This window comes from Lissotriton helveticus, chromosome 3_1, assembly GCF_964261635.1.
Source record: "Lissotriton helveticus chromosome 3_1, aLisHel1.1, whole genome shotgun sequence".
Taxonomy (NCBI): Eukaryota; Metazoa; Chordata; class Amphibia; order Caudata; family Salamandridae; genus Lissotriton; species Lissotriton helveticus.
In genome coordinates this window covers 647,959,151-647,978,300 of record NC_136061.1, presented here as the reverse complement: position 1 = coordinate 647,978,300, position 19,150 = coordinate 647,959,151, and positions in this window count along the sequence as shown.

Genomic DNA, 19,150 nt, shown 5'->3' with positions numbered 1-19,150 from the left:
GGTGCCTGCGTTGGCGCTAAGTTGCTAAACTTAGCGCCATCGCAGGGGGAATCGCAAGGCTGCACCACATTCTTGTAAATATGGTGCAGCCTTGCGCTTCAGAAGTGGCAGAGCGTGTCTTTAAGCCAAGTTGGCTAAATAAACGCTCCGCCACTTCCTTATACATATCCCCCAATATTTTTAATTTAATGAGAATTCACAGAGCATTAGCCACTCATTTCCAAATTCTCGCTATAGTCCTGAAGGATAACTCAAGTTTCAATTGATGTGCGAACCAACCAATGGAAGAAGGCTGCCCGAAAACCCATTTCTTTATGCATGATTATATATTATTATGTTTGTGTACATCGCGAGCCAGCTTATGCTGTCTCTGGGTGATACTTAAATCACAGGGAGATAAGGTCTGACTACAGGACCCTCCCAGACATAAGTGCATGTACATATAAGGGCCCACGCAAGCCCTGCTATATGCACTCTTAATCCTGGAACCGCAGAGTGTGGTGCAGCAGCAGCGCTGTACAGAGGACACAATAGCATTCAGACATCACACTGAGGCACAATGTACCCTAAGCGGGCCAGCCACTGATAATGCAGGCCTTCAACTTAGATTGATTTTCTATAAAAAGGAATGTTCGTGCTATTCTTGGAAATGGCATTAAGCAGTGACAATCTGCTGCAAGATGAAACAGCTAATATGGAAAAAGCTAATATGAAGCGTAAAGCCAGGGAGAGGTTGGCGTTCATTTCCTGTATGGAAATAGAATGAATGTCAACACTGAAGAAAAAGGAATAAAAAGAGGATTAATCTTTTAAAGTGATGTTTCAAAAACAGTGCTGTGTGGGCCATATCTATCTATCTATCTATCTATCTATCTATCTATCTATCTATCTATCTATCTATCTATCTATCTATCTATCTATCTATCTATCTATCTATCTATCTATCTATCTATCTATCTATCTATCTATCTATCTATCTATCTATCTATCTATTCCCAGCTCGGCCTTTTATATGTACTTGTTAGCATTGAAAAGAATAAAGAAACAACAGTAAGAGTAATTGGGGGGGGCAGCCCTGAGTGTCCCTTGTCATTTGTCACCATAGGCCCAATAGTTGAAGGTACGCCTGGTTATTTTTGGCGTAGTGGTGGTTTGGCACTACTGGTGGAAACTATTACTTACGGAAAGAACTTACACAAAGTTTCTCAACTTTCCCCACCTTACAAAGAGGTCCTGCATTTCTGTGTATCGTGATTTAGCGCTCCTCCGTGTAAGCATGGTACCCTGATTCTGTTGTATCTACACGTTGCATCAGTCATGCTGAAACAAAGGCAGTGTGCTGTGGATAAAAAACTGGATAATAAAATCTAATATCGAGGACACCTATTTAAACAGACCCCCCAGGATTTTGTGATTTGCAAAAGAAAATTGAAATGAGCATTTTTATAAAATTGCAGCAATTTTTACAAAAGTGCCCGCAAAATATATTTAAAAAACTGCAGTTCACCCTCACTTTACTGGCTCTGTGCTGCCACTGAGCCAGTAAATGGAGGGTGAGCAACCTGACCAGCAGGCAGGAGAGGTATTAAATGCCTCTCTCCAGTATTGTGGCAAGGGGAGGTGGGGGGCAGTCTGACCAGGCGGATTGAGTTTTTGGTGCGGCAGCCGCCACAGGAATCACTAGCACCCTCACCATGTTCTTACCTATAGCTGCGGCCGCTGCAGGAATCGCCAGCACCCCACCCCCACTCTTACATGCCACCCCAGGACAGCTACGGGTGCCACATTGTCTAGCTATACCACTGCCTCTGTCACCAGCCTCTGAAAGCAACTAGCCCCCTCCAGAACAATTAACCTGCAAGCCGCCTCACACATTTGTACGACCCCTGCGGACCCTTGAAAAGCTCTCCTGTCCCCCACCATCCACTGCACTTCTCGCCCTCGGCTCCCCTAACCTCCGCCTCATCACAAACCTGGAGTATCCACGGGTCTATATTAAATATTCTGTACCATGCAAAAATCTGCAGACAACAACACTGAGACCGGAGTCACAAATAGGGAAAAAAACCTTAAAGGAAATTACAGATTTCCATCACTCACCAAACCATGCTACATCATCTGGGTCTCCTGTTTTTCGACCACACTGGTGGCTCTAAGGGCTACAACCTTATCATAATGTTAGGGAGCCTGAGGATGTTTTAGTTTGAGTATTTCAGGTCCTACCAGATGAGAGTGTTTGTTTTGTGTGGGAGCTAAGTGCAGTACTTGGGTGAAACGTGAAATTAAAATTGAGTTGTGACAGACCTAAACTTTATTGATGTCTCCCACAATTCAAATTAAAAACAGTGCTAAAAAGACAGTGTCAACAAAGAACTATCTAAGATGTTATAGTGGTCAACATGTTTCAGCACATGTGGTCAATATTCTACCTGTGCTTTCGTCAGGACCCACCCAAAATTTGCTACTGCAACGGAGTCAAAAGCAAATAATGAGAAAAAAACAATACTTTCATTAATTATGTATAAAAATGGTTGGCAACGATACAACCAAATTCACCTATATCTTGGTGTGTGTCAGAACTGGAGGTCTCTAGTTGGCAGGGGTAGGTAACACTGTCCAAATAGGGACCCTTGCTTCTAGTCAGGGTAAGGAGGAAACCCTCTGAGATAACCCCTGCTCACCCTCTAGGTAGCTTGGCACGAGCAGTCTAGGCTAACTAGAGGCAATGTGTAAATTATTTGTACCAACACTCACAGTAACACAGTGAAAACACCACAAACTGACTCCACAAATGTTTAAAGGTATTTAATCTAAACTACACAAGACCAAAACGACAAAAATCCAACATACACAGTTCAAGAATATGGTTGCAAAAGAGTTCTTGCGGTTTGCGATAAAATTCTTCAGGTTGCGATACAATAATCCACAGATGCGTGAAAAGTTCACAGTTGCGTCACGTTTACTCACAGTACCTTTTAGTTGCAACAAAGTTCCAAAAGCAGAAGCTGGTGCGGTGGAAAACAAGCGATGCGTTGCCCCTGAGACCCTGGGTAGGCGATGCGACAGCCCCGCTGCAGCAGCGGGCGTGTTGCGATGAATCCGGTCTGTATGGGGAGGAAGGCCACTTGTATGGATTCCGGTGCGGAGGTTCCGTAGGAAGTTTGTTCTCGCAAAGGCACGATGCGACGATCTTTGGAGTTGCGACGATCTCCGGGACGACGATGCGTGGACCAGCGGTGATCTTCTCTCTCTCAGCTCCTCGACGCGATGGTTTCTGCGACGACACTCGCAGCGACGTGATGCGGTCCGCAAGCAAGCGGTGCGACGATCTCACCCAGCGACGACAGGCTCTGTAACGACACTCGCAGAGATGTTAGACTTTCCCGCACCGGACTGGTGCGTCCCGCAAACAGAGGATGCGACGGCTCTGGCAGCGGCAACAGGCGCTGCGATGATCTCGGCCTTCGTAGCGGCAGGAATTTCCTCGCACTGTCGGGGATGCGCTCCGCAGCGAGCTATGCGATAACTTTTCAATTGCAAAAGTCTCTCAAGCTTAGTTTCAATCTTCCCAGCACAGGTACAACTTCCAGAGGCCCCACAACTGGCTCAAGCACTCTAGGAAGGACAGAACTCTCTCAGCAGAGTTCAGGGAAGCTGGGGTTGAAGCCCTTTTGTTCCTGGGACTTCAGAACAGGGAGCCAGCTCTTCTCAGGCCCTTGGAGATTCCTTCAAGACAGGGGACACAGCACAACAGCAAAGTCCTTCCCCTCTCCTTGGCAGCAAAGCAACAGGTCAGTCCAGCAGAGCAACAGCAGGACAGTCTTCCTTCTTCAGTTTCAACTTCCTCCTTGGCAGAGGTTCCTTCTTGATTCCAGGATGATCTAATTTTCTGTTGTCAGGGGTCCTGTACTTATACCCCTAAAAGTATTCGTTCTCTTTGTGCACATGGGCCCTCAGCCCGGTCTGAACCAGTTCTGGGTGTTTCTTGAGTACTTTGTTTTCCTGGCTTCTCCTTTCCTCTCAGAGTGAGGGGCAGGGTCGTCAGCCGCCCAGCAGGAGGTGGAGCCAGCATTGTGGAAGGCAGGCACAGCCCTATTTAGGCCCAGGTGCTAACTCCTCCCACCACTCAAGTTGCAAATGCAGTCATTCAGCCTAGGGCTGACTCAGCCAGCCTCCTGGGGAATCCCCAGCCCCTGTCACTCTCAAACCAGACAGTCAATACACAAACAGGCCAAGGCACACAGAAGGGTCAGACAAGAGAACAGCAACTTTCTAAAAGTGCTGTTCTCAAACACAGGATTTAAAAACAACCTTTCCTAAAAGATGTGTTATTAAATTCTGAGTTCAGGGATACTAGACTCTTATGTCCTATCTTGTTCCTATGAGAAGAAATGCTGGTCGCCACTGTAGCCAGCATCCCCCATGTTAATCTATGGAGCAAGATAGCCTTACAAATGGCTGCCATTCACTCCCAGAGCATGCCACCTGCACCAGTACATGCTCTACCTTTCACATACACTGCCCCCTGCCCAGGGGGGTACGTTGGGCCTTCCATAGGGGTGACTAATGTGCACAAAAAGGGAAGGGTTAAGCCTGGTAAGTGGGGACACTGACCAGGAGGACATGGCAGTTCACAGACTGCATGCAGGCACTGCGGTGGCAGGCCTGAGACACCATTTTAGGGCTACTCAAGTGGGTGGCACAATCAGTGCTGCAGGCCCACTAGTAGCATTTGTCATCACCAGCCCTGGCACACCCAGTGCACTTTACTAGGGACTTCATGGTGATACAAATATGCCAATCATGTATATCCAATCACAATATCAATGTACCTAGGGGACACTTACACTCTGGCACTGACCAGCAGTGGCAGAGTGTCCAAAGCATCTAACCCAGCAAAAACTAAATCCAGCACAGCATCAAAAATACAGGAGGTAGAGGTAAAAAGATAAGGGGAAACCACGCCAAAGATGCCAGGTCTAACACGTGTCCCCTCCAGCAGAAAGTGGGGAGAACTACCCACCCTCTTGGGAGTTATCTTCACTAAGGCGGAAAAATCTGGACAGACCATCAGCGTTGGCATGCTCTGTACCAGGGCGGTGTTCCACCATAAAGTCCATTCCCTGTAGGGAGGTTGACCACCTCAACAGTTTTGGGTTCTCACCCCTCATTTGCATTAACCATCTGAGGGGCCTGTGGTCGGTCTGAACACGGAAGTGAGTCCCAAACAGGTAGGGCCTCAGCTTCTTCAGAGCCCAGACCACAGCAAAAGCTTCCCTTTCAATCGCACTCCACCTCCGTTCCCTGGGGAGTAGCCTCCTACTAATGAAAGCTACGGGCTGGTCTCCATTCTCCTCAGTGACTTGTGAGAGTACTGCTCCCACACCATGTTCTGAAGCGTCTGTCTTCACTATGAACTCACTGGAAAAAGCGGGTGGCTTGAGCACCGGTGCTGTGCACATGGCAGTTTTCAGAGTTTCAAAAGCAGTCTGGCAGGCTTCGGTCCAGTCCACTCTTTTAGGCAACTTCCTAGAAGTGAGTTCTGTCAAGAGGGCGACAATGGTGCCATATCCCTTGACAAACCGTCTGTAATACCCGGTGAGTCCTAAAAAGGCTCTCACCTCTGTCTGGGTCTTGGGGGGCTCCCAAGCCAGGATGGTATCAATCTTTGCTTGGAGGGGCGCCACCTGGCCGATCCCCACCTGGTGTCCCAAATACACCACAGATCCCTGCACTATCTGGCACTTGCTGGCCTTGATAGTGAGGCCTGCCCTTTGCAGAGCCTTCAACACTTCACAGAGGTGTTGCAAGTGTTCCTCCCACGTGGAGCTGAACACAGCAATGTCATCCAGGTATGCGGCGCTGAATTCCTCCAGCCCGGACAGTACCTGGTTAACCAGTCTCTGGAAGGTGGCAGGGGCATTCTTCAACCCAAAGGGCATGACTCGGAACTGGAAGTGCCCCTCTGGCGTTGAGAACGCAGACCTCTCTTTGGCCCCATCAGTTAAGGCGATCTGCCAGTACCCAGAAGTCAAATCAAAGGTACTGAGGTGCTGGGCAGCTCCCAACCGATCCACGAGCTCATCAGCTCTGGGGATGGGATGTGCGTCAGTCTTCGTGACCGCATTGAGCCCACGATAGTCCACACAAAACCTGAGTTCTGGAGTGGCACCGTGCGCAGCAGCTTTGGGTACCAAGACCACTGGGCTAGCCCAGGGGCTGCTGGAGGACTCAATCACCCCTAGCGCCAACATCTTGGAAACTTCTTCCTTGATGCTGGCCCTGACCTTTTCAGCTACCCTGTAAAATTTCTGTTTTACAGGCAGACTATCACCAGTGTCCACATCATGGACGCACCAATTGGTGACACCTGGGGTCAGGGAGAACAGAGAGGAGAACTGACCCAATACCTGGCGACAGTCCCTTTGCTGTTCTGGGGTCAGGGTGGGCGAGAGGACCACACCATCCACTGACCCGTCTTGCTCCTTAGCTGCCAGGAGGTCAGGGAGAGGATCACTATCCTCCTCCCCTCCTGCATCTGTAGCCAGGAGCATTGTCACTTTAGACCTCTCAAAGTGTGGTTTGAGGTGGTTCACATGCAAGACTCTCAGGGGTTGCCTGGGAGTCCTCAGGTTAACCAGGTAGGTTACTTCACTGATCTTGGAGCGCACAAGGCTCCACTGGCGCCATCACCCACACTTTCTGCCCAGGTTGAAATTCAACCAGAGTGGTATTCTGGTCGTACCATCTTTTCATTTCTTCCGGGCTAGCTTCCAGGTTCTCCTGAGCGAGCTTCCTGAAGCATTGTGTCTGGTTGCGAATGGCCAGCACATAGCTGAACACATCCTGGGGGGTTTTCCCACGGGATTTCTCCCACCCCTCCTTCACCAGTGTGAGAGGTCCTCTAACAGGGTGGCCATAGAGGAGTTCAAAGGGACTGAACCCTAAGGACTTCTGAGGCACCTCCCTGTAGGCAAACAACAGGCATGGTAACAAGACGTCCCGCTTCCGTCTCATGGGCCCCACTAGGCCCATAATCATACCTTTTAGGGTCCGGTTGAACCTTTCAACCAACCCATTTCCTTGATGGTGGTAAGGAGTGGTGAACTTATAAGTTACCCCACACTCCCCCCACAGAGACTTCATGTGCCTAGAGATGAAGTTGGTACCCCGGTCGGAGACCACCTCTCTGGGGAAACCCACACGGGAAAAGATCCCCATCAATGCACGGCCCACCACGGGTGCTGTGATTGTCCTGAGAGGGACGGGTACCGGGTGGCATGGTCCACCAAGACCAGGATGAACCTGTTGCCTAAGGCTGTCTTGGGGTCCAAGGGCCCTACTATGTCTATGCCCACCCGCTTGAAAGGGGTGCTCACCACTGGGAAGGGTTGGAGGGGTGCCTTCAACTTCATTCCAGTCTTGCCACTGGCTTGACAGGTTTGGCAAGACCTACAAAAGGAACCAACGTGCTTCTTCATCTGGGGCCAGTGAAAGTGGGCGACAAGCTTGGTTAGGGTCTTGTCTTGCCCCAGATGTCCTGCGAGAGGCACGTCATGAGCCAGACCCATTAGGAAGTTTCTGAAGCGCTCGGGTACCACCAGCACACGGGCTGCACAGGGCTCAGCAAACTTAGGCTCACTATACAACAAGTCATCTTCCCAGTAGATAAAGTGATCTCTGGCTGCTCCACCTGCTGCCTGGTCTGCAGCCTGTTGCCGCAGACCAAAGAGGGAAGAGCATTCCTTCTGCGCCTGGCAGAATCCCTCCCTGGAGGGGCCACCTTCCTGCTGCCAATGGGTCAGCTCGGGGAGATCCTCCAGTTCGGCCACCTGTTCCCCTGTAGGTTCCAGGGCATCCCCCTCAGATTCTGCTCCTTCCTGGACCGTGGGAATTGCTGGGGTGGGTTTCCCGCGCCCGCGCCCTCTGCCTCTTCCTCTCCTGGCAGGTCTCTGGGCCGCTGTTTCAGGCTCCAGTTCTGCTGAGTCACCCTTACTGGCTGCCATAGCACGCTTGGTCACACAGATCCACATAGGCAAACCCAACATCTCCAAGTGAGTTCTGTGTTCTACATCCTTCCATGGAGAACTCTCCAGGTCGTTACCTAACAGACAGTCTACAGGCAAGGCATCACTGACAACAACTTCCAAAAGACCAGAGACTCACCCCCATTCAAAGGGAACACGCGCCAACTTGCAGAGGCACTCTGAGCTGTCAGCTGCCACTACAGGGCAGAGTACATCAGGGATGATTTGCTCTTCAGACACCCACTGACACCTCACGGATGTCACACTGGCTCCTGGTCTCTCAGAGCCTCTATCTCCCTCCCATTGATGGTCACCATCTGCCCATATTTCATAGTGTTCAGAGGCAGTAAGGTTTCCTGGACCATCTCTTGGTCTCCTAGAGAGACAAGGGACATAACTGCTAAGCCCTCCTCCCCACTGGAAATCAAATCCCCGCCCTAAGCTTCACTCGCTAACCCTGGGATTGGAGCACCAGTGGGTGTAGGATTCTTTTTGGGACAGTTAGGGGCTATGTGACCCACCTCATTGCAGTGATAGCAGGTAGGCGGAGCCCGGTTGTCTCTGTTATCTCTCTTGTCCCGCCTGCCCTTAGGGGGCCATGGCTGTCTAGACTTGGGGGGGTTAGGATTCCTTTCCCTGGGAACTATTTTGGGGCCCTTGTGAGAACTCCTTTTGGGTACCCTTGTCCCCCCCCACTCTTCTGCTGGGGACCCTGCCCACTTTTGGCCATGGTACCCACAATTCCTCTGTGGACCCTGGTACTGGTCCAGCGGTCCGCCTCCTTAGCCAGCTCAATGGGGTCTGTCAGCTTGCTGTCTAAAAGATGCTGGCATAGCTCTGGAACACAAAGACTACTCAAGTGCTCCCAACTGATTAAATGCAACAACCCCTTGAAATCAGTTACTTTAATGCCCTTCATCCAACCCTCCAATGCACGCGAGTACAAATTCACACACTCCATCCAAGTCACAGACTCTCTCTCCTTAGAGTTTCTAAACTGCAGTCTATACTGCTCTGGAGTAAGGCCATACCTGAGACATAAGGCTTCCTTCATATTGGGGTAGGTCATGGCACCTGCCATCTCTAAGAGCTCTAGAGCACTCCTCCCAGAAGCCTAAAAATGTTTCCACAGGCCCGCCCCAATGCTGTTCAGGCACACCATTCATTCTCAATGCAATCTCATACGAAGTGAACCAGACATAAATATCCTCACTCCTATGGTAATTCTGCACAAGGTCCTTGGGAATATATACTTTACCCCATGCACTGGCTGTGCGCTGCCACCGTTTGAACTGGCTTCCACCTCCTTGGCTTTAAGATCCAGTTCTCTCAGGCTCAACTCATGAGCCAAAAGCAATTTCTTCTCCTCTAGGGCACGGGCCTCTTTCTTGTCTTCCGCTGCCCTTTCTTTCTCCAATTCCAATTGCCTCATTTTCTCTCTGATTTTCTTGTAACTCTTCTGGGGTAAGGCCCCTACCGGAATGGTTGCTGCCAGCTCCTGAGCCTACTCTGCCCACTGGTAGATCTGTGACTTGAAAACCATTTCCTGTACTAACATAATTTCCCTCTTGTACCTCCCAATGGGCCTTCAAGATTCTTTGCAGCTCATCCTTCCTGTAGCCGCTCTTTATGGGGCACTCAAATTTGTTGCAGAATTGCTGAAGCTGTGTAACTTTGTAAGAATACAGATCCTCAATGCGAAATTCTAATTCTGACTCCATACTGGGTACCTTTCCATTCATAGACATGATGTTTTAGAAGAGTTATTCAAAAAACTAGAATCCCAAAAAATCAAAAACCAGTAGTATGCGGTGGCGTAGTGGTCTGCACTCACTAGTGATGTACATCAATCACTGTGGGTCTAGTACAAATACAAGTTCAATATCCCACCGCTGCCACCAATGTCAGAACTGGGGGTCTCTAGTTGGCAGGGGTAGGTACCACTGTCCAAATAGGGACCCTTGCTTCTAGTCAGGGTAAGGAGGAAACCCTCTGAGATAACCCCTGCTCGCCCTCTAGGTAGCTTGGCATGAGCAGTCTAGGCTAACCAGAGGCAATGTGTAAAGTATTTGTACCAACACTCACAGTAACACAGTGAAAACACCACAAACTGACTCCACAACAGTTTAGAAAAATAAAGGTATTTAATCTAAACTACACAAGACCAAAACGACAAAAATCCAACATACACAGTTCAAGAATATGGTTTCAAAAGAGTTCTTAAGGTTTGCAATAAACTTCTTCAGGTTGCGATAAAATAATCCACAGATGCGTGAAAAGTTCACAGTTGCGTCACGTTTACTCACAGTACCTTTTAGTTGCGACAAAGTTCCAAAAGCAGAAGCTGGTGCGGTGGAAAACAAGCGATTAGTTGCTCCTGAGACCCTGGGGAGGTGATGCGCTAGCCCCGCTGCAGCAGCGGGCGTGTTGCGAAGAATTCGGTCTGTATCGGGAGGAAAGCTACTAGTATGGATTCCGGTGCGGATGTTCCGTAGGAAGTTTGTTCTCGCAAAGGCACGATGCGACGATCTTTGGAGTTGCGACAATCTCCGGGGCGACGATGCCTGGACCAGCGATGATCTTCTCTCTCGCAGCTTCTTGACGCGATGGTTTCTGCGACAACACTCGCAGCGACGTGATGCGGTCCGCAAGCAAGCGGTGCGGCGTTCTCACCCAGCGACGACAGGCTCTGCAACGACACTCGCAGCGATGTTAGACTTTCCCGCACCGGTCTGGTGCGTCCCGCAAACGAAGGATGCGACGACGATCTCAGCCTTCGTAGCAGCGGGAATTTCCTCGCACTGTCGGGGATGCGCTCCGCAGCGAGCGATGCGATGACTTTTCAATTGCGAAAGTCTCTCAAGCTTAGTTTCAAGCTTCCCAGCACAGGTACAACTTCCAGAGGCCCCACAACTGGCTCAAGCACTCTAGGAGGGACAGAACTCTCTCAGCAGAGTTCAGGGAAGCTGGGGGTGAAGTCCTTTTGTTCCTGGGACTTCAGAACAGGGAGCCAGCTCTTCTCAGGCCCTTGGAGATTCCTTCAAGACAGGGGACACAGCACAACAGCAAAGTCCTTCCCCTCTCCTTGGCAGCAAAGCAACAGGTCAGTCCAGCAGAGCAACAGCAGGACAGTCTTCCTTCTTCAGTTTCAGCTTACTACTTGGCAGAGGTTCCTTCTTGATTCCAGGATGATCTAATTTTCTGTTGTCAGGGGTCCTGTACTTGTACCCCTAAAAGTCTTTGTTCTCTTTGTGCAAGTGGGCCCTAAGCCCGGTCTGAACCAGTTCTGGGTGTTTCTTGAGTACTTTGTTTTCCTGGCTACTCCTTTCCTTTCAGAGTGAGGAGCAGGGTCGTCAGCCGCCCAGCAGGAGGTGGAGCCAGCATTGTGGAAGGCAGGCACAGCCCTATACAGGCCCAGGTGCTAACTCCTCCTACCACTCAAGTTGCAAATGCAGTCATTCAGCCTAGGGCTGACTCAGCCAGCCTCCTGGGGAATCCCCAGCCCCTGTCACTCTCAAACCAGACATACACAAACAGGCCAAGACACACAGAAGGGTCAGACAAGAGAACAGCAACTTTCTAAAAGTGCTGTTCTCAAACACAGGATTTAAAAACAACCTTTCCTAAAAGATGTGTTATTAAATTCTGTGTTCAGGGATACTAGACTCTTATGTCCTATTTTGTTCCTATGGGAAAAAATGCTGGTAGCCACTGTAGCCAGCATCCCCCATGTTAATCTATGGAGCAAGATAGCCTTACAATAGTGAAAAACGAAAATGGCTGCCATTCACTACCAGAGCATGTCACCTGCACCAGTACATGCTCTACCTTTCACATACACTGCACTCTGCCCAGGGGGGTACCTTAGGCCTTCCATAGGGGTGACCAATGTGCACAAAAAGGGAAGGTTTAGGCCTGGTCAGTGGGGACACTGACCAGGAGGACATGGCAGTTCACAGACTGCATGCAGGCACTGCGGTGGCAGGCCTGAGACACCATTTTAGGGCTACTCATGTGGGTGGCACAATCAGTATCAGTGCTGCAGGCCTACTAGTAGCATTTGTCATCACCAGCCCTGGCACACCCAGTGCACTTTACTAGGGACTTCATGGTGATACAAATATGCCAATCATGTATATCCAATCACAATATCAATTTACCTAGGGAGCACTTACACTCTGGCACTGATCAACAGCGGCAGAGTGTCCAAAGCACTCTGCCACTCTGCCAAAACGAAATCCAGCACAGCATCAAAAATACAGGAGGTAGAGGTAAAAAGATAGGGGGAAGCCACGCCAAAGATGCCAGGTCTAACAGTGTGTATTTCTCTTCCTTTGCAATCAACCTATGACTGATGATGTCTAAAAGGCAAATGAAATGAAAATGTATGTCTCAGTATAGCTAGTCCCCAGACAATACAAGAAAACAGAAAAGATCAAACCAATAGTGGCACAAAAGTTTCCAGCTATTATGCCCCAATGGTGGGCCATAAGCTTACAATTCTTACCTAGATGTTGCAAGGAAGCTACCTCACCTCACCTGGCAACAGCTCAGGGATAGAGGGAGGCACAGCTCTAAAAAGTAGAAAGTAGAACCATAAATATGTATGTTCTTCTAACTGACTTAACATCCTCTAAAATTGTTACTAAGCCATCATGTCATGCACCTACTGTCACTTACACATTAACTTTAAAATTGTTCATTATATGGTTAGAGTTGATGTACCCATTCATCATTATCTAAAAATGGAGTGTAGCATTGATATAAAAACACGCTCATTCCTTTCTTAATATCTCACACAATACAGTGCCTAATAGGCAGTGAGTTAGATATATATCTCATTTGGTGTTATATGTTCCCTACTAGAAACCTCTATTCAACTAAAGTACTAGCCCACCTCAATTGTTTACAAAAATGCTCATAAAGCACAAGTCTGTTATCCTTGCTCATGGCTGTTGGATTGAGCCCCAGAATAAGTAGGAGAGACCCTGGTATGTTACCCTCACTTTTTCTAGTAGCAACATAGCCAATAGTTTAGAAACAGTCATATGCCCCGAACAGTAATCAAGACAGTGCAAGCACTCGGTGCAAAGAGCATAAAAAACACCGAAAATGCTGTCAACAGACAATGCCCGAGTACAGTTTGGTTTCCGACTCACCTCTCCGTCTGTACCTCAAGACGGTCAGCCGAGCCGTCGGGAAGGTACCGGTGGGGTGAACGCGTCCCGTTTTTATTCTGGAAGCCATTCCTGTTTCCAAAACTCTGCCGCCTGAGTGTGTAATGATGTCATCAGGGCGCGTCCCGAGGCTCATGGGACATGTAGTTCCAATCGCCCGGGGAGTGTAGTTCCAACCGCTATTACTGGCGATACATGAAAAACTGAATTTGAATCCTTAAAAGCAGTCTCCGTGTGCGAAATCAAATTGTCAAATACTCACAGTAATGTTCAACCGCCTGTATACATAAATATTTTCAAGTTAGCCCGATATGAAAAACCTAAATATTGGAGGTTTACAGAAGCAGCAAATTAGCGCGCAACAATGTAAGTGACAATTAGCTCATCGCTATGTCAAAACACATTGGCAGTATTTTTATAAACAAAACCAACTGACAAGAACAGTGCCCCCAGTTATAAGAACTTTCATCCCAGGAGTCTGTGTGACAGCTATAGGGTGACCAGACGTCCCGGTTTTCCCCGGACGGTCCGGGTTTTTCATGAAGTGTCCCCGTGTCCCGACACTTTCCTGCATACACATGTGTGGATTGCTACATTCCTGTGTGCTGAGTAAGACACACACACTGCAGGAGGTTAGTGCATGGCTCTTCAGTACACTTGAAAGGGTGCTCTTTGATTCAGGGAGAGGTCACTGGAAAGGAGCTGGGGAACATCTCAAGAAGGATGGAACTGATAAGAGAATCATAAAGAGTATGGCTGGGGCCGTGGGGCAACCTCTAATAAATATATTAAACATGCAGCAAACATCCAGATGCAAACCTCTAATCACCTTCATGGCCTCTGTTGTGGGGCTATGAGATATGGAGGCACTCCAGTTGTGACAGATTTCTTTCTGGAGGAGGGGAAAGGCCACGAGTGGGCACTTCAAAAGGAAGCAGACCCAAAAACAAACTTCAAAGACTCAGACCTTAAATCACATTTAGTTTACAGAAATTAATTATAAGAACAGGAGCTCAGGGCCTCCAAAATGGTCAACTACCTAGCAACCAGACAGGCTGTGTGAGAAGAGGAAGCTTTGCAAGACTTTTGCCTGTGACCGGGGTTGGGAGCTAAGACCTGCCAGGTTCCCAGCTGGGTGAGGTGGCATCACCCAGGGAAATCCAAGACCACCTGCCCCTGGAGCCTGCAGAACCAATGCCTGCCTGCTTGCCAAGACCAGTGTACCCTGTGAGGAAGAGGAGAGTGTTTGGAGGGAGTGAAATCCAGTGGGTGATCCTAGGAAATAGATCCCAATAGCAAGGTGTGAGGAGACAGCTACAGCACCAATCGGGTGGTTGCCTGTGTTCAGGTTCATGTCAGCGCCTCGTATGCCAGAGAGGGCTACTGTGAAGATTACTGCCATGCAAATCATGACTTAACCTATGTGTGGAGTGACGTTGGTAACCCTGTATGCCAGCGGGGTCAGCCATGAATAGGAAGTCACTGCTGTGCTGACCGGGCTGTCAGAGTAAGGACAGTGACCTCGTTTGCCATAGAGGGACACTTGTTTAAGCCAGCGTCGAGAGGAGAGGCTGTGCTGGTGACCTGTGTAGGCCAAAGCTGCTGGCTGATGACTGGAACCAGAGTAATCAACTCCCCACCACCACAGGAAAGACTTTCTGTCTCACCGGAGAAAGTGCTGTGGACGTGCAGCCACTGCCCCTGCAGTGCCGTGAGTGTTACTCACTAACAGCAACCGCTGAAGCTCTTAACGACATCCGTGAGTCAAATGCTCTTGGAGACTCTGGTCGTGCAGCTCCTGCAGAAGCAGGTACGACTATTCATGAGCCCGGAAGACCGTGGTGGAACTTGTTCTGCTGCAAAGCGCATTGGGCTCTGTAGCACTTTTGACATTGGAAGAGTCAGAGTGGGACTCCTGAAAATCAACCTCCTATTGAGGCTTACCCTGAATGTTGCCTATTGTGAATGGGGAATAACCACTACCATGATTGAGAGGGAAGTTGAATTCAGAAACCTGTCTATTTAACACTAGAGCTCTGACCTCCAGGGGCTGTGTGTATTGTTTGTGTCTACTGTGTTTTACTTTGTGTTCCTGTATAAATATTCCTTTTTAGGTCAAGCCTTGGCAGCACATGCGCTGTGACATGCTGTATTGGAGAATGGAATAGAAGCCCTGCCCATTCCCCGTCCACATTTGTTATTGGCTTGTGTTATTGTCCTTCGTAAATGCTGGCTTTTGATTCATTGATAGGCTTGTTTAGTGCCGCCTTGTCTTCATTTGTAACCTCCCATGAGAACTGTCCCTTTTACTTCGGTTGTTACACAGTAAGTCTTTTTTAGTCTGTAAGCACTATTTTCTTTAATGAGTTTCTCCTACTGCAGGCACGACATGCTTTCCTGCAAAATTCAGCGCGCCATGGACGCTTTCACTTTCCGAGCAGCCGGGACAATGGCCGCTGTTTCTTCGACTAGGTCTCGCATTTACAAGATTTTAAGCTATTGGCATTGTAAATGACAATGCCTTTTATTTATGTGTTAATTAGCAAAACAGATAAACAAAAGGAATTGTCATTTACAATGCCAATGGATTAAATTCTCGCAAATGTGAGACCTATTGCATTGCAAATGCTTGTTTATAAAAGCAAGTATTTGACTGGACAATCATTTGTTGATGTTGAATGTATTTTGAGTTGTGCCACCCTCAGTGTCTAACACCTGTCTAGAAGCCTTGGACTGCTCAGCCCACATTACCACTGAGAATTAAGTGCTGAAGAGGTACTTGACCGAGTTGCTCAGGATCCCTAGTTGGGCCCTGGGACAAAAGCAGTATAATACCTCAAACGCCACGGTTGGGCACAGTAGCTTCTCCTTGCTCCTTGGCCCTATGTAAGGAGTTCTCACACAAGGCATGTAATCATGGCATCCTGAATCTCTGATGAACAGCAATAGGAGTTCTTCTTAACCAACTGAGAAGAGGGAAGACCTGACGTTCGTTGGCGGCTCGGACTTCCTGTGATGCTTTTTTTTTACGCGCAGCAGTAAGTGACCAAAAAAAGCAGTGTTTCTACATTCTCAAAATGTCTATTTCTTAGCCCAAAAAACTCATTCTCATTTCAGAAAACCTGCCACAATTTTAATGAATGAGCCAGAATTAAAAGACATTGTATTAAAGCAAATGAGGTATGACATTGCATTCCAACTTAAAGAGCACATCATTGAGTCACTTATTCCTATATCTCTCTCTGATGTATTTAGGATGATGTTTCCTCCATTTATCCTAATACAGAAAGCATCTATGACTAGAGGTATTCTGAGCACAAAGTACTGATTTTGTCATGCCTCACAAGACACTTGATGCCTCATTTACCAGGCCATTGTGCCGAGGGTGCGCCACTTTGTTTGACGCACCGGCGGCAAAGTGTACCTGCTCATATTTGAAAGCCACTTAAAGTCACCCTAGGTGACTTTTCATGGCCCTGTAAATATGGGCCCCTTTCATGTATTACTCTGTGTGAAAGGGGCATTCCACAGGTGTTGCTGTGGGTGTTCCCATGCAACATCCATGGAACCTGACACATTCCCAGATTTACAAAGTTTTGTAAAGCTGGGAATGCGTCAGAATCCTACACCTCTTCAAAGAAGGAGTGAGGAGGCGCAACAAGGAGAAATACTTTTATTTCTTCTTGTTTTTTTCTCTCTCCATGCATGCTGCATTCTGCAAATGCCGTAAATTATTTTTCTTTTGCAGGAAGATGTCCCTTCCTGCACATAAACAATCATCACTGCAACGAAGGATGCTTGCAACATGACAAAAGGGTGCCTGCGCTGGTGCATGGCAGCCAATTGTGCAGCAGGGTAAAGCACACAGATGCGTTGTACTGTTATTATTATGACACATCGCTATGCTTTTAAAATGACACAGCTCGGCGCAGCAAAATGGCTTGGCACCATGCTGCATCATTTATTTGTAAATGAGGCCCTGGGTTTTTTATCCACTTTTTTATCCACTTAAATCTATGGCCACTAACCTTAAAGAATCCCCCAATTTAGATCCAGTTCCATATCCTGAGGGGACCTCTTACTCAGCTAGGGTTGAAACACATCGAAACACATTCCAAGGGCAAATGATTTGCCTGTTTAAAGAACAATAGGGAGAGCCTGTCGTCTTAGAAAGGAAAACCATACTATAACATTCGCTTCACCCTCTCTAGAATTTGCTGATGCTGCATTATCTTGGACACCTTTAAAGACTGGGTTACTATCATATAGAATCTCCTTTCAGCCACTTACTCCCCCACATACTTTTTCCCTGTTTGCATTTTCTCTTCTAAAAAATGTAAACGGGTCTGTCCTTGTATCACATTCCCTGGTGAAGGCACATCTTTCACAATATATATTTTCACAACTGATCTGCACTAAATGTAATGTATTTCTGTGTCTGAATTTTGCATATCTTACTATTAAAATGTTTATGTCAAAGATTTGATGGATACCCAATAAATTCTGATAGTGACCAAACAACCATTGCAGAGTCTTGCTTCCTTTGCTAAAATAATTTTGCTTGAAATTGATTTCCACGGGAGGTTTTTTTGTTGTTGATATATAATATATTTTGTGGTATACCCTCGTGCAATGTCCTCCCGCCACACGTTCCAAAAGAGTTTTTTCTTTAGAAACACAGTTCTGACCGTCATTCGTCCTAAACTGATAGTAAATCCTCTTCCACCCCAGGCCTTCTTCAAGGGTCGCCTCTTCAGCCTCCCAGTATCTTCTTTTAGGCCCACCAGGGTCTTGCCCCTCCTTCACCGGAGTTAGGGAGTTCAGTAAATACAACCATATTGGCATAAGACAAAATAGTAGCAGGATATATAGATAAGACACTTCTTAAGGCACATGAAACAAGTCTCCGCCCCGACAGGAAACACTGCCCCTCCTACCAGTAACCCTAGCCACCTCCCATAGGCTCTGTTCTCTCAGAGGAGCCTATGACCCCGGAGACAACCAACCAGAAAGTGAATCCTTTGCAGTCGGGTAAACTTCTGGACCATATCTCTTACATTCAGGATCTCTTTGTTGAATCTCTACTTATGCGAGAGAAGCTTGCACCAATACTGTGACTGGACAGTCCGCACAGCCCTCTGAGCGGTACTATTGTACTCTTTGTAGGACCTAAACAGTGCTTTCCAGACAGAATCTGAGCTGATATACATTTGGTCAGACCAGTGGAGTAACATAAGCCCCGAGCAGCCCCTGCGATGCGGGGGGCGAGCTCCAGTGGGTCCCCTATGGGACTGTGCATGGATGTTGGGCCCCTGGCCCGAGAGTTCCTGACTGAGGGTATGGGGGTTCCATGGACTTTGCAGACAGTCATGGCATCTCTTAGCAAAACATGTGCACATTTATGGAGAGAGGCCTAGATAGCACTGTACTAAGAAGTGCAGTACAAGCACATTGCTGCTCGGCTGTCACCATATGTATGCACTTCCCTCCATTCGTTCTCCACCACTACTAAGTGCAGCCCTGGTGCTACCCTACCGTAGCACCTGTACGTATCCCTCTTGTCCCAGCATGCTGCGTCTGTCCTGCCTGAGAGGGTGCTTGCATGTCTGCTTCCTGTGCTGACTCCAGTGTGTGTGTCTGTGAAGTAAGCTTTTATTGTAATTGTAGTTGTACATTACATTTATATAGCACTTACTACCCCTGAAGAGGCATTTAAGCGCTTGGCATCAAGAAGCTTGCTACTCCGGAGCCCAAGATAACAGGTTAATCGTAGATTAGTCTTTTTTCTATGTGCGTTAGTTGTGTTAGGTTTGTGCGCTTTAATTCTTCTGTGTTTAGTAAAGTTTGTGGTAGGGATAGAATGATGGAAGTGGATTTGAAAGACCAACTAGTAGGTTGTTTTTGTAAGTAGAGGGGGTATGCGCCTGTTAATTGGGTGACATGAGT